Here is a 12,196-nt window from a genome sequence, read left to right as displayed (position 1 = left end):
CCTAGTTTCACCAATATATGGGGTCCCACAAGAACAACGAATAGCATAGACCCCTTTCATGTCTTTGGGGTCTACAGGGTCTTTTACAGATCTAAGGGAACTGTGAATGGTGTTAAGGGGTCTAAAGGATGAATGAACATTATGTTTCCTAAGGATCCAGGTAATCCTGTGAGTGGTCCCTTGTATTTAAGGGAGATACACCCCTGAGATTAGATCTTTGGGGTCTCCTTTAACCTTGGGACCTTTGCTTAATTTAAGGAAAAGCTTTCACACATTGGTGCCTACTATATCCATTATTAACAAAGACATCCACAAGATGAGATTTCTCTTCTTCCATGTTCTTTTCATGAGAGATTCTCAGCGCAAGAGTGGCAAGTGTTTTGGGAACACCCAACTTTTGAGTAGGCAAATGATGAGAGTTGGCATGAAGATATTGCTCAGCATGGATTTTCTTCGGAAGTACCTCGTGGGAGAAAGAACCGTCATCCTTTTTCGAAATGAGAACATCAAGGAAAGGGGGTGCCCATTAACCTCCTCGTCCATAGTAAGCTTATTATAATAATAATATAATATATTTATTAAATCATAATAACAACCATGATCTAATAATTATTAAAATTGCCCACAGGGCTTTTGATTGACGGTGAATGGGTGTACTGTTAAGGCACTCCTTGCGATAGGTCACTCGTTCAATTCCCCCATGGGTACTTAGGTAGTATTAATTAAAAAAATAATAATAATTAAAAGTGCGATAAAGAAATTATTATGTGTATTTTTTAAAGAAGAATTATTTATGATTATTAATAATTATATAAATAATAATAACCATATTCTTATATATTTATATATTTATGATTATTATATTAATATTATAACAATAATAAGATAACAATATTATATTATATTATATTATATTATAATAATAATAATAATAATAATAATAATAATAATAATAATAATAATAATAATAATAATTATTATTATTATTATTATTATTATTATTATTATTATATTTTTGTTATTATAATATATTATAATAATTATTATATTATTATGACCTAAGGGATTAATATTAAAATTCGAAGTATTATATTACAATAAACCCAAGGGATTAATACTAAAATCCCAAAGGAATTATGAACCGCAAGAATAATATTAAACAAAAGGGACCAATATTTTAAACCCAAGGTATACAAACCCTAAGATAAATATTAAAAATACTAAAATAAACATGGTTGAAATAATAAACCTAACAATTAGTATTTTAAACTGAAGGGAATAATAAACCAGAGGGATTATTAATACTATAAACCCAAGGAACTAATAAACCCAACCGTTTAATATTATAAACCCAAGGAATTAGTGAACGTGAGCGATAAATATTAAAAACCTAAGAGATCAAGAAGTGCAAGTGATCGATATTACAAATGCAAGAGATTAACAAAGCTCACCATGATTGATATTATAAACCTAAGTTAATAATAAACACAAGGGATTAATACTAAAACTCCAAAGGATTATGAACCCAAGGCAATGATATTAAACCCAAGAGACTAATATTATAAAGCCAAAAATGGTAAGCTCTAATATAAATATTAGAAACACTAAAATAAAAATGGTTTATTTTGATGGGGAGACAATTCTTGTCTCAATGCGACATTCAACCATGGTTGGCCATGGTTGGCTATGATTGATATTATAAACCTAAGGGAATAATAAGCCCAAGGAATTGATATTATAAACTTTAAGGAATAATAAACCCAAAGGAGTAATACTAAAACCCCAAGGGATTATGAACCAAAGGGAGTAATATTAAACCTAAGGGACTAATATTATAAACCCAACACATATAAGCGTTAAGATAAATATTATAAACACTAAAATAAAGGTGATTGACCATCGTTGATTTTCATATTTGGACAATATTTATCACAATTCCATGTTGGATCATGGTTGTCCATGGTTGACTTCATAATAAACCATGGTTGACCAAGGAATAATAAACCAAATAAATTGATATTATAAACCCAAAGGATTAATACTAAAACCCCAAGGGATTATAAACCTAAGGGAATAATATTAAACCCAAACGACTAATATTATAAACCCAAGGTATATAAACCAACATTGGTAAACCCAAATATAAATATTACAAACACTAAATTAAGCATGGTTTATTTTCATGGTGAAACAATCCTTGTCACAATGTAACTTTCAACTGTGGTTGACCATGGTTGGCTATGATTGACAATTGTTGACAATGATTGATAGTATAAATCTAAGGCAATAATAAACCCAAGGGATTGATATCAGAAACCCAAAGGATTAATACTAAATCCCCAAGGGAATAATATTAAACCAAAGAGACTAATATTATAAACCTAGCATAAATAAACCCTAAGATAAATATTATAAACACTAAAATAAACATGATTAACAGTCACTAATTTTCATATTGAGACAATCCTTATCACAATTCCATGTTGAACCATGTTTGACCATGGTTGACATCATAATAAAGCAACCCAAAGGAATCATAGAACCAAAGAGGGATTATAAACCCAAGGGAAGAATATTAAACCCAATGGACTAATATTATAAACCCAACATTAGTAAAACCAAATATAAATACTACAAACACTAATATAAACATGGTTTATCTTCATGGTGAGAAAATCCTTGTCACAATGTGACATTCAGACATGGTTGACGATGGTTGGCTATGATTGACAATGGTTGACCATGATAGATATTATAAACCTAAGGGATTCATATTATAAACCTTAAGCAATAATAAACCCAAGAGATTAGTACTAAAACCCCAAAGCATTATGAAACTAAGGGAATAATATTAAACCCAAGGGACTAATATTAAAAACCCAACATTGGTAAACCAAAATATAAATATTACAAACACTAAAATAAACATGCTTTCTTTTCATGGTGAGTCAATCCTTGTCACAACGCGACATTCAACCGTGGTTAACCATGGCTCGCTATGATTGACAATGGTTGACCATGATTAATATTATAAACCTAAGGCAATAATAAACCCAAGGGATATATATAATAAACCCAATGGAATAATAATAATAATAATACTAATACTAAAAATAATAATAGCATTTAAATTGTATTAGTATTATAATAATAATAGTATATTATTATTATAATACTAATATTATATAATTATTACCAAAGGGATTAATACTAATATTATAAACCCAATGTATATAAGCACTAAGATAAATATTATAAACACTAAAATAAACGTGATTTACCATCATTGATTTTCATATTTAGACAACCCTTATCACATTTAGATCTTGGACCATGGTTGACAACATAATAAACCATGGTTGACTTGGGAATAACAAACCCGAGTGATTTATATTATAAACCTTAAGAACAAAAAACCCAAATATTAAAAACCCAACATTGGTAAACCCAAATATAAATATTACAAACATTAAAATAAACATGGTTTATTTTCATGGTGAGACAATATTTGTCACAATGCAACATTCAACCATGGTTGACCATGGTTGGCTATGATTGACAATGGTTGACTATCATTGATATTATAAACATGAGGGAATAATAAACCTAAGGGATTCATATTATAAACCCAAAGGAATAATAAAACGAAGGGATTAATACTAAAACCCCAAGGGATTATGAACCCAAGGGACTAATATTATAAAATCAACATTGGTAAAAACAAATATAAATACTACAAACACAAAAATAAACATGGTTTATTTTCGTAATGAGACAATCCTTGTCACAATGCGAAACTCAACGATGGTTGACCATGTTTGGCTATGATTGACAATCGTTGACCATGATTGATATTATAAACCTAAGGGAATAATAAACCCAAGGGATTCATATTATAAACCCAAAGGAATAATAAAACCAAGGGATTAATATTAAAACCCCTAGGGATTATGAACATAAGCAAATAATATTAAACCCAAAGGACTAATATTATAAACCCAACATTGGTAAACCCAAATATAAATATTACAAACATTAAAATAAACATGGTTTATTTTCATGGTGAAACAATCCTTGTCACAATGCGACATTCAACCATGGTTGACCATGGTTGGATATGATTTACAATGGTTGACCACGATTGATATTATAAACCTAAGGCAATAATAAACCTAAGGGATTGATATCAGAAACCTAAAGGAATTATAAACCCAACAGATTAGTACTAAGACCCCAAGGGAATAATATTAAACCCAAGGGAATAAAAATGAAAATAAACATGGTGAGACAATCCTTGTCACAATGCAACATTCAACCATGGTTCACCATGTTTCGCTATGAATGACAATGGTTGACCATGATTGATATTATAAACCTAAGGCAATAATAAACCCAAGGGATTCATATTATAAATCCAAAGGAATAATAAGCCCAAGAGATTAATACTAAAACCCCAAGGGATTATGAGCATAAGGGAATAATATTAAACCCAAAGGATGAATATTATAAACCCAACATTGGTAAACCCAAATATAAATATTACAAACACTAAAATAAACATGGTTTATTTTCATGGGGAGACAATCCTTGTCACAATGCGAAATTCAACCATGGTTGACCATGGTTGGCTACGATTGATAATGGTTGACCATGATTGATATTATAAACCTAAGGCAATAATAAACCCAAGGGATTGATATGAGAAACCTAAAGGAATAATAAATCCAAGGGATTAATACTAAAACCCCAAGGGGATAATATTAAACCCAAGGGACTAATATTATAACCCAACATATATAAACCCTAAGATTATTGTTATAAACACTAAAATAAACATGATTGACCATCATTGATTTTTGTATTAAAACAATCCTTATCACAATTCCATGTTGAACCATGTTTGACCATGGTTGACATCATAATAAACCAACACAAAGGAATAATAAAACCAAGGGATTATAAACCGAAGGGAAGAATATTAAACCCAAGGGACTAATATTATAAACCCAACATTGGTAAACCCAAATATAAATACCACAAACACTAAAATAAACATGGTTTATTTTCATGGTGAGACAATCCTTGTCACAATGCAACATTTAAACATGGTTGACCATGGTTGGAAATGACAATGTTTGACCCTCATTGATAGTATAAAACTAAGGGATTAATATTATAAACCCAAAAGAATAATAAACCCAAGGGATTAATACTAAAACCCCAAAAGATTATGAACCTAAAGGAATAATTGTAAACCCAAAAGACTAATATTAAAAACTCAAGATTGGTAAACACAAATATAAATATTACAAACACTAATAATATAATAAAAATTGAGTTTGGATATAAATATTGATTTATAAAAATATAGCATTTTTTTTGTAAAATAACATGTCATATAATGTCATATAATGAATATTTGCTTAATATTTAACCTTAAGCAATTTTATGAAAAAAATATAATTTTATTTTTATGAAAAAAATATAATTTTATTTGGTGAAAAAGTTTATTGGAGATGATTAACTCAGAAATAAATTCAAAATCATTAGGGGACAAAACTAACTTTAAATTCATTTTTTCCTTTATTTCATATTCAAGACATTACTCTAAAGGAGAGTTTTGATAATTAAAAATTATATAAATAAAACCCAAAAAAACATCATGAAACTAATATCTTTAGTTTAGATAAGAATTATCACCTTGTAAGAACTTTGATTTTCCATCCTCCAATTCGCAATTGGTCACTATACCTTTTGCACATCATGAAACTAATACCTTTAATTAGATAAGAATTATCACCTTTTAAGAGCTTTGATTTTCCATCTTCCAATTCACAAGGGGTTACTATACTTTTTGTTTAGAAGGATATTAAAAAGAAGAAATGAAAAAATAAAAAAATTATTTTATAAAGATAGATAAATGAAGTTTATGTTGTTGATGTAATTTTATATTTGTAAGTGTAGTACTAAGTCAAATCCCCACTTATAGCGAGGTAAGTGTAGTACTGTAAGGTACTTTCTTTTATATATAACACTATTTCATTTTCTTTTCCAAAATGTTTTTATGTTTTTAGTGTTTAATAATTCAGATTTAATTTTGTAATAGAAATATAATTTTTGTTATTGTTTAAAGTTATAGTCTAATTATATTGTAAATTTACTTTGAATTCCATGAAAATTTTATCAAAATGTCTATAAAATTTGGTAAGGATTTTTGTAAATCTAAGTTATAACTATAAAATTTCAAGATTATGGGTGTCTTAGTCTCAAAAGTTTTTGATGGTGCCCAATCCATTTCCACCATAAAAAAAACATGATTCGATCACTCCCTTCGAGAATTTTTAATTTTTTTTTATGGTCACTTTTAACCTTTTAGGCAATTCTACGACCTCATTAGATGACGCCTTGTTTAAATATTACTTATCTCACACTTAAAATTCAATAAAAATTTCTTCACTTACCCATAAAGCAAATTTTACTCTATCTTTCTTTTAATATTGTATTATAGTCATTCCACTAAAGCAATAAAATACATCATTGAAATTTTAACAATTTTTTTTCTCACGATATCTAATATTTAAATATAGAACTTCCTTTTTTCTTTCACAAAGTCTTTATTCCAATAAATAAATAAAAATAGATGTATAGCATAGAATCTTCTGCGTCGTTTCTTTACCTGCATAATGTCTTCCTTCGGCTCCTCCATGAGCCTCAACGAGGATGCTGCTTCATTCGAACTCAAGCACATAACATCACAATATTTCATGTGATCCCATTTTGTACAAGTGTCATGCGATGACAGAAAAATATGCTCCGCCGACCACCAATTCCTTCTTCTGCTAGCTTGTATATCCTTCTGGAGTTGTTCCCGTTGTCATGATGTGTATTATATCTTAGAAGTAACTGTCGGTAATGCGTAGTGGTTGTGTTTATTTTGGAATAAGGTTTTCAAATTTTAATTTATTATCAATAGTTATTAGATGAATGGTATGGATTTAACTTTCTAAGAATATTCTAGAATATTTTTAGTATTATTTATAAATCAAAGTTTAAGATTTATCTCCAAAGAACTTATGTCATTTCTAAATTGATTAATAAAAAACAATTCATGTAAATAAATGTCATATGAAATGAGTTATCTTTTTCTTGCCATGTTGTATTGATAAACCTTGGTATTAGCCCATAGTAATATAATAAATCCTATTTACAAATTAAGAATCTACATGGTAAAGTGGAGTTAAATCTCCATGTTTAAGAATCTTGCTATAGATATATTTTAAATCTATATATGCATAGTTTCTATATTAATATTTTTTTAGTAATAATATTGATGATTATTTAGAACAAAATTATAATTTAGTTAATTTTTATAAGTTTTATTAATTTTAACAATATCACTATACATTGGAGTAAGTGTTTTGATGTTTAACATGGATTGATATTTCATGTCTATGCGCATCTTTCAATTATTTAATTTATATAATAGTGGCACTACTTTAATATGACACATAAAAATTGGTTTATAGGGAAAAAATAATAATAAATAGAAAGTTGGTATCTAGTGGGTTGTTTTCCTTTGTAAGGAGACCCACGTTTTTTGGATACGGACAATCCACTATTACGACAAAGTTTCTTGGGATAGGTAATGATCCCGAGCTGGTTTGTAGGCGAAAAATGATTTTTTGTTTATATGTCAGCTCGTGAGAAGTGGTTGCTCTCTCTTTGAGACTGATGTAGGTCTCAATATCACAGGTAGTTTTGGAATGTTAACTCATATGCTTGTAACTTTTTATTACTTATAAAAAAATTTGCTTTTTTCCTTGGAAAAAATAATAAATAGATTTTTTTTTTTTTTTCTTCTTACTTAATAATTTTAATCTAATTTAATATATTAACAGCCTTCTTCATATAGCTCCCTATTAAAAAAAAGCATTTAAATTGAATATAAAAAAAACAAACTTGATACAAATCAGTTAACAATGTTTTATGTTTGGATACGGATTCGTTAACAACCTTTTAAGTTTGGATAAAGGAAAAGAAGGCATGATACTTTACCAAATTTAGAAGTTTGCTCAGATTCTTTACACACCTCACCTAGTTTTTGTTTTATACTAACATTACGGTGTAGGAAAATGTAAAAATAAAAATAAAAACTATTTTTTATACATTTTACTTTATTAGGTTTTTTTGGGAATCACAATAGTTTACGTTACAAGATAGCTCCTTTGTTCACTATGTCAATAAACAGATACAGCTAAACTTTTATGAAAGCTTCTTCTAAGTTAAAAAAATTTCTTTGCGGAATAATATTTAGCTGTTGACAATGCTCATCCATTTAATATTGAAATATTGAAATGCTTTTGCTTCCTTTTCGTTTCTCACTTCTTTTTATTAAATTTCGGAGTGCACTTTATTGCAATTTCATCATGAGACCGAAAGCGTTCCATTTGAGAATCCATCGTACCTTCTTTATCGGATGACTTGATTGAATCATAAAAGCACCGGATTACTTTATTTATTTAACTTAAAATATATACCGGATTACTTTATTTTATTTATTTAACTTAAAATATATACCGGATTACTTTATTTTATTTATTTAACTTAAAATATATTTGATTTTAAAATCGATAATTATTTGGTTAAGTTGATATTTCTTTATTTTTATAGTATCATAAATATCAATGCTGATTTTTCTTTATGAAAACATTTCTCTTATATTACAACAAAATTTTAGGGTCTCATTTGATTAAAAACTATTTAAAATTTTATTTTGAAAAAAAATTGTTTTTTTTTTTTATCAGAAATCAAATTTCATTAAAAATTTGCAGTGAGTGATCTTAATAAATATAATAAATAATATTTATTAGCACAGTGACATTAAAGATTTTAATAGGGTTGAGATAATCCAAAATCTTTATTTTTATATTGATAAATATATATTAAAAAAATTAATATTATTAGAATAAAAATATTATTATTATTAATATTAATAATAATATAAATGAAATTATTTAATATAATTTAAATATTTAATAATAATATTAATTTTTGAATTCAAGTTTCTATGATCTATAACTTGTTAATTTATGAGAATTTTGGGAAAAAATTACATGAAGAGTATTTGATTGACGCGTTTCAAATGAGTTATTGTGGTTTATTTTCATGATAATAATAATATTAATTCATAATAGTAGTAATATTAATTAACAATAATAATCTTAATAACTATAATTATTTCCCAAAAAATTAGTTGATATAGTTTAAGGTTTTATTTGTGTATTTATGAAACAAGATATTGATAAAATATAATAATAATAATAATAATAATTAATTCATTTTTGTTTCGAAATAATTAAATAATAAAGTAAATATTATTATTATTTATTAAAAGATATAAATATTATTTTTTATAAATGTAAAAACTACTAATGTAGTTGATATAAGTTATAGGTGTCAATTTAATATATGCTATATTATAAACATACTATTATAAACTATAATATCAAACCCAATATTATAAATCTTAATTATAAAACTTATATCATAAATCTTAATATTATATACTAATATATTAGTAATGTATTATGAAAATATTATCTTAATTAACATTAATACTCACTATAAACCTAAGGGAATAATAAACCCTAGGATTGATACTAAAAACTCAAGCCATTATAAATCTAAGGAATAATACTAAGCTCTAAGAATATGGCGTTTAGATTAATAAACCCAAAAGATTGATATTATAAATAATTAACATTTTAAATGTATTAATTAGATGTGAACTTAAATAATTTTTTTTAATTAAGTTATGTCTTTTCGATTTTAAAGTTATTATCATTTTATTTCATTTTTTCTAAAAAAAAATAACTGATGAAAACATTAATATGAAAAAAAGTTAAATAGATTGCAATAATTGTCTTAAAAGTAGGATGGTTGGATTGATTCTCTTCAAAATTATTGTGAGAGATTTGAATTTCTCACACTATAGTAAAACATATCCCTCTAATCGGCTTAAATTTTATATACTAATTGCGCTATGTTCAATATCAACCCCCAAATTCTCTTGAAGGTGGAGACCCTAATTCCTTGTTCTATCAGGAATATGAAGATCCACTAGATTTGTCATTGCTCATAGTTGGGAGATGTAGATGATCCGAATATCTATATCAATCTAGATATTTTTCAATAAAGATACCTCCTTCAATCCAAATACCTCTTTGTTCTAGATATTTATTCCAACATGGATTATTTTCTTTCATCCAATATATGGGATTAAACTTAGAGTTATAAGTTTCATATAGGTTCAACCTTTATACTTTGAAGTTTGGATTATCTACTGCAATCCAAAATCTAGTTGATGACTTGTTGTTTGAACTTATGATTACAACATGATACCTATGGAAGTCTAGATTGATGACAATATGTAGCATCTATTTTTTTGTTGTCACAATCTAAAGTATCTTGAAAGTCAAGCTAGATTTTGGTAATGTTTGGTGTTGTATGAATTTGGGTCCAATCTAGTGTGAAAACACAAAATTGCATTATGATTCATATTTGAAGGTGTGAGCTTCAAAATGATCTTGGGAATTGGTTACGTACAAAAATTGACTCTTACGGTAACAGATAAAGAAAGCCGACATAATCTATACTCTGTTAGGTCCCTATAATACTAGTGATTCCCCCATTCTTATTGTCATTGTAGCCCTTATTGTTATTGTTGTGCCTCTGTTGTCCCCATATTGTTATTATTGTGCCCCATAGAAGGCCACTATTGTTATTTTTGTTCCCTTATGTTATTATTGTTAGGTCACCTTGGGTTATATTGTGACCCCTTAGACTCCTATATATAGAAAGGAGGTTTTTTCACTTGTATCGTCGAAGAATTGTTTATTTGTGTAATGTAAAGGAGGTTTCCCCCCGAAGAGGCTGATTTATAAGTCATTGATCTATCTTCTCTATCTTTTTATGAGCTGGCTTCATAAACTTTGGTAGCAAAGCTTTGGATTCTAGGGTTTCACTAAACAAGTCATCATGGAATTTTCGCTATAACTTGTTTTCTGTGACGTTTCAGAACCTAAAAAACAAACCCATTTGAGTAGAAATTGCTCTTCAAACATCGTAATGCGAAGGCATGTGTTATGTCATCTTTTCCTTTAGTAATTTGAAATTTCTATTAGATGTTACTTTCCATTTGAATGGTTGTTTTCTTTCCTTTATTGCCTATAAAATAAAAGGATAAATGCTATTGTGGCTTCTAATAAACATTATCTAAATTTTTTTTAAGCCATCAAAACTTCTCACCTTAATGACATTCTTTGGGACATGGAAATTAATAATTGATTTAACTTTCTCTTTAAACCATCTTAAGAAATCGCAAAAACCAAAGTATATAGTTATTTTCTTTATAAAACTACATTTCTTCAAATTAATCAGTAATTTCTTTCGATGCATGGTATTTAAGACGAACCTGAGATGTCTCAAACAATCCTCCTTTGTTTGAATGTACACCAAGATATCATCTAGATAGACTATAACAAACTCTCTAGTAAATTCATTTAAAAGCTTATTCATCAACCTGATGATAGCACTCGAGGTATCAGTGAGACAAAAAGACATCACAAACCATTCATACAATGAATGATTTTTTATTAAGGCTATATTTGATGATATACACTCTTTGGATCAATCCTGGAAGAAATTCTTGGAACCACTTAAATACTCAATCAAATCATCAATGCATGGAAGTGGAAATATGCATCTGAGTCAATTTTATTGATGCCTCCTTAATTAGTACACACTCTTAATCCATTTTTGGGATATGTATTATATGAACAACACATGGACTCAAACTCCCCTTGATAAAAAACTTTCCCAACAACTCCTGCACTTGTCACTTCACTTATTTATTCTCTTTTAAATTCATTATGTTTGCTATTTTATTTTGAATACTTGATCTAGTAATTCAGTCTATATGATGGATAATTCTTCTAATATGAGTTAAATAACTGGGAAAATCATCAACATTGGTATGAGAAAATTCAGTCAATGCAAGTTTGACATTTTTAGGAAAACAATATAAAGTTGTGTTAGCAATAATTTCCTCAAGGTTTCCAACTAAATAAAAATGTAGCTTTTCCTTCTTGAATTTGTACAATAGTTATTTTACACTTATTAACAGTGCAGCAGGACT

The sequence above is a fragment of the Pinus tabuliformis genome, chromosome 8 (assembly GCF_031772625.1).
Source record: "Pinus tabuliformis cultivar Carrire ecotype Pingquan chromosome 8, CPIR1, whole genome shotgun sequence".
Lineage (NCBI taxonomy): Eukaryota > Viridiplantae > Streptophyta > Pinopsida > Pinales > Pinaceae > Pinus > Pinus tabuliformis.
The sequence above is the reverse complement of the archived record's forward strand: the minus strand, read 5'-3'. Positions refer to the sequence as shown.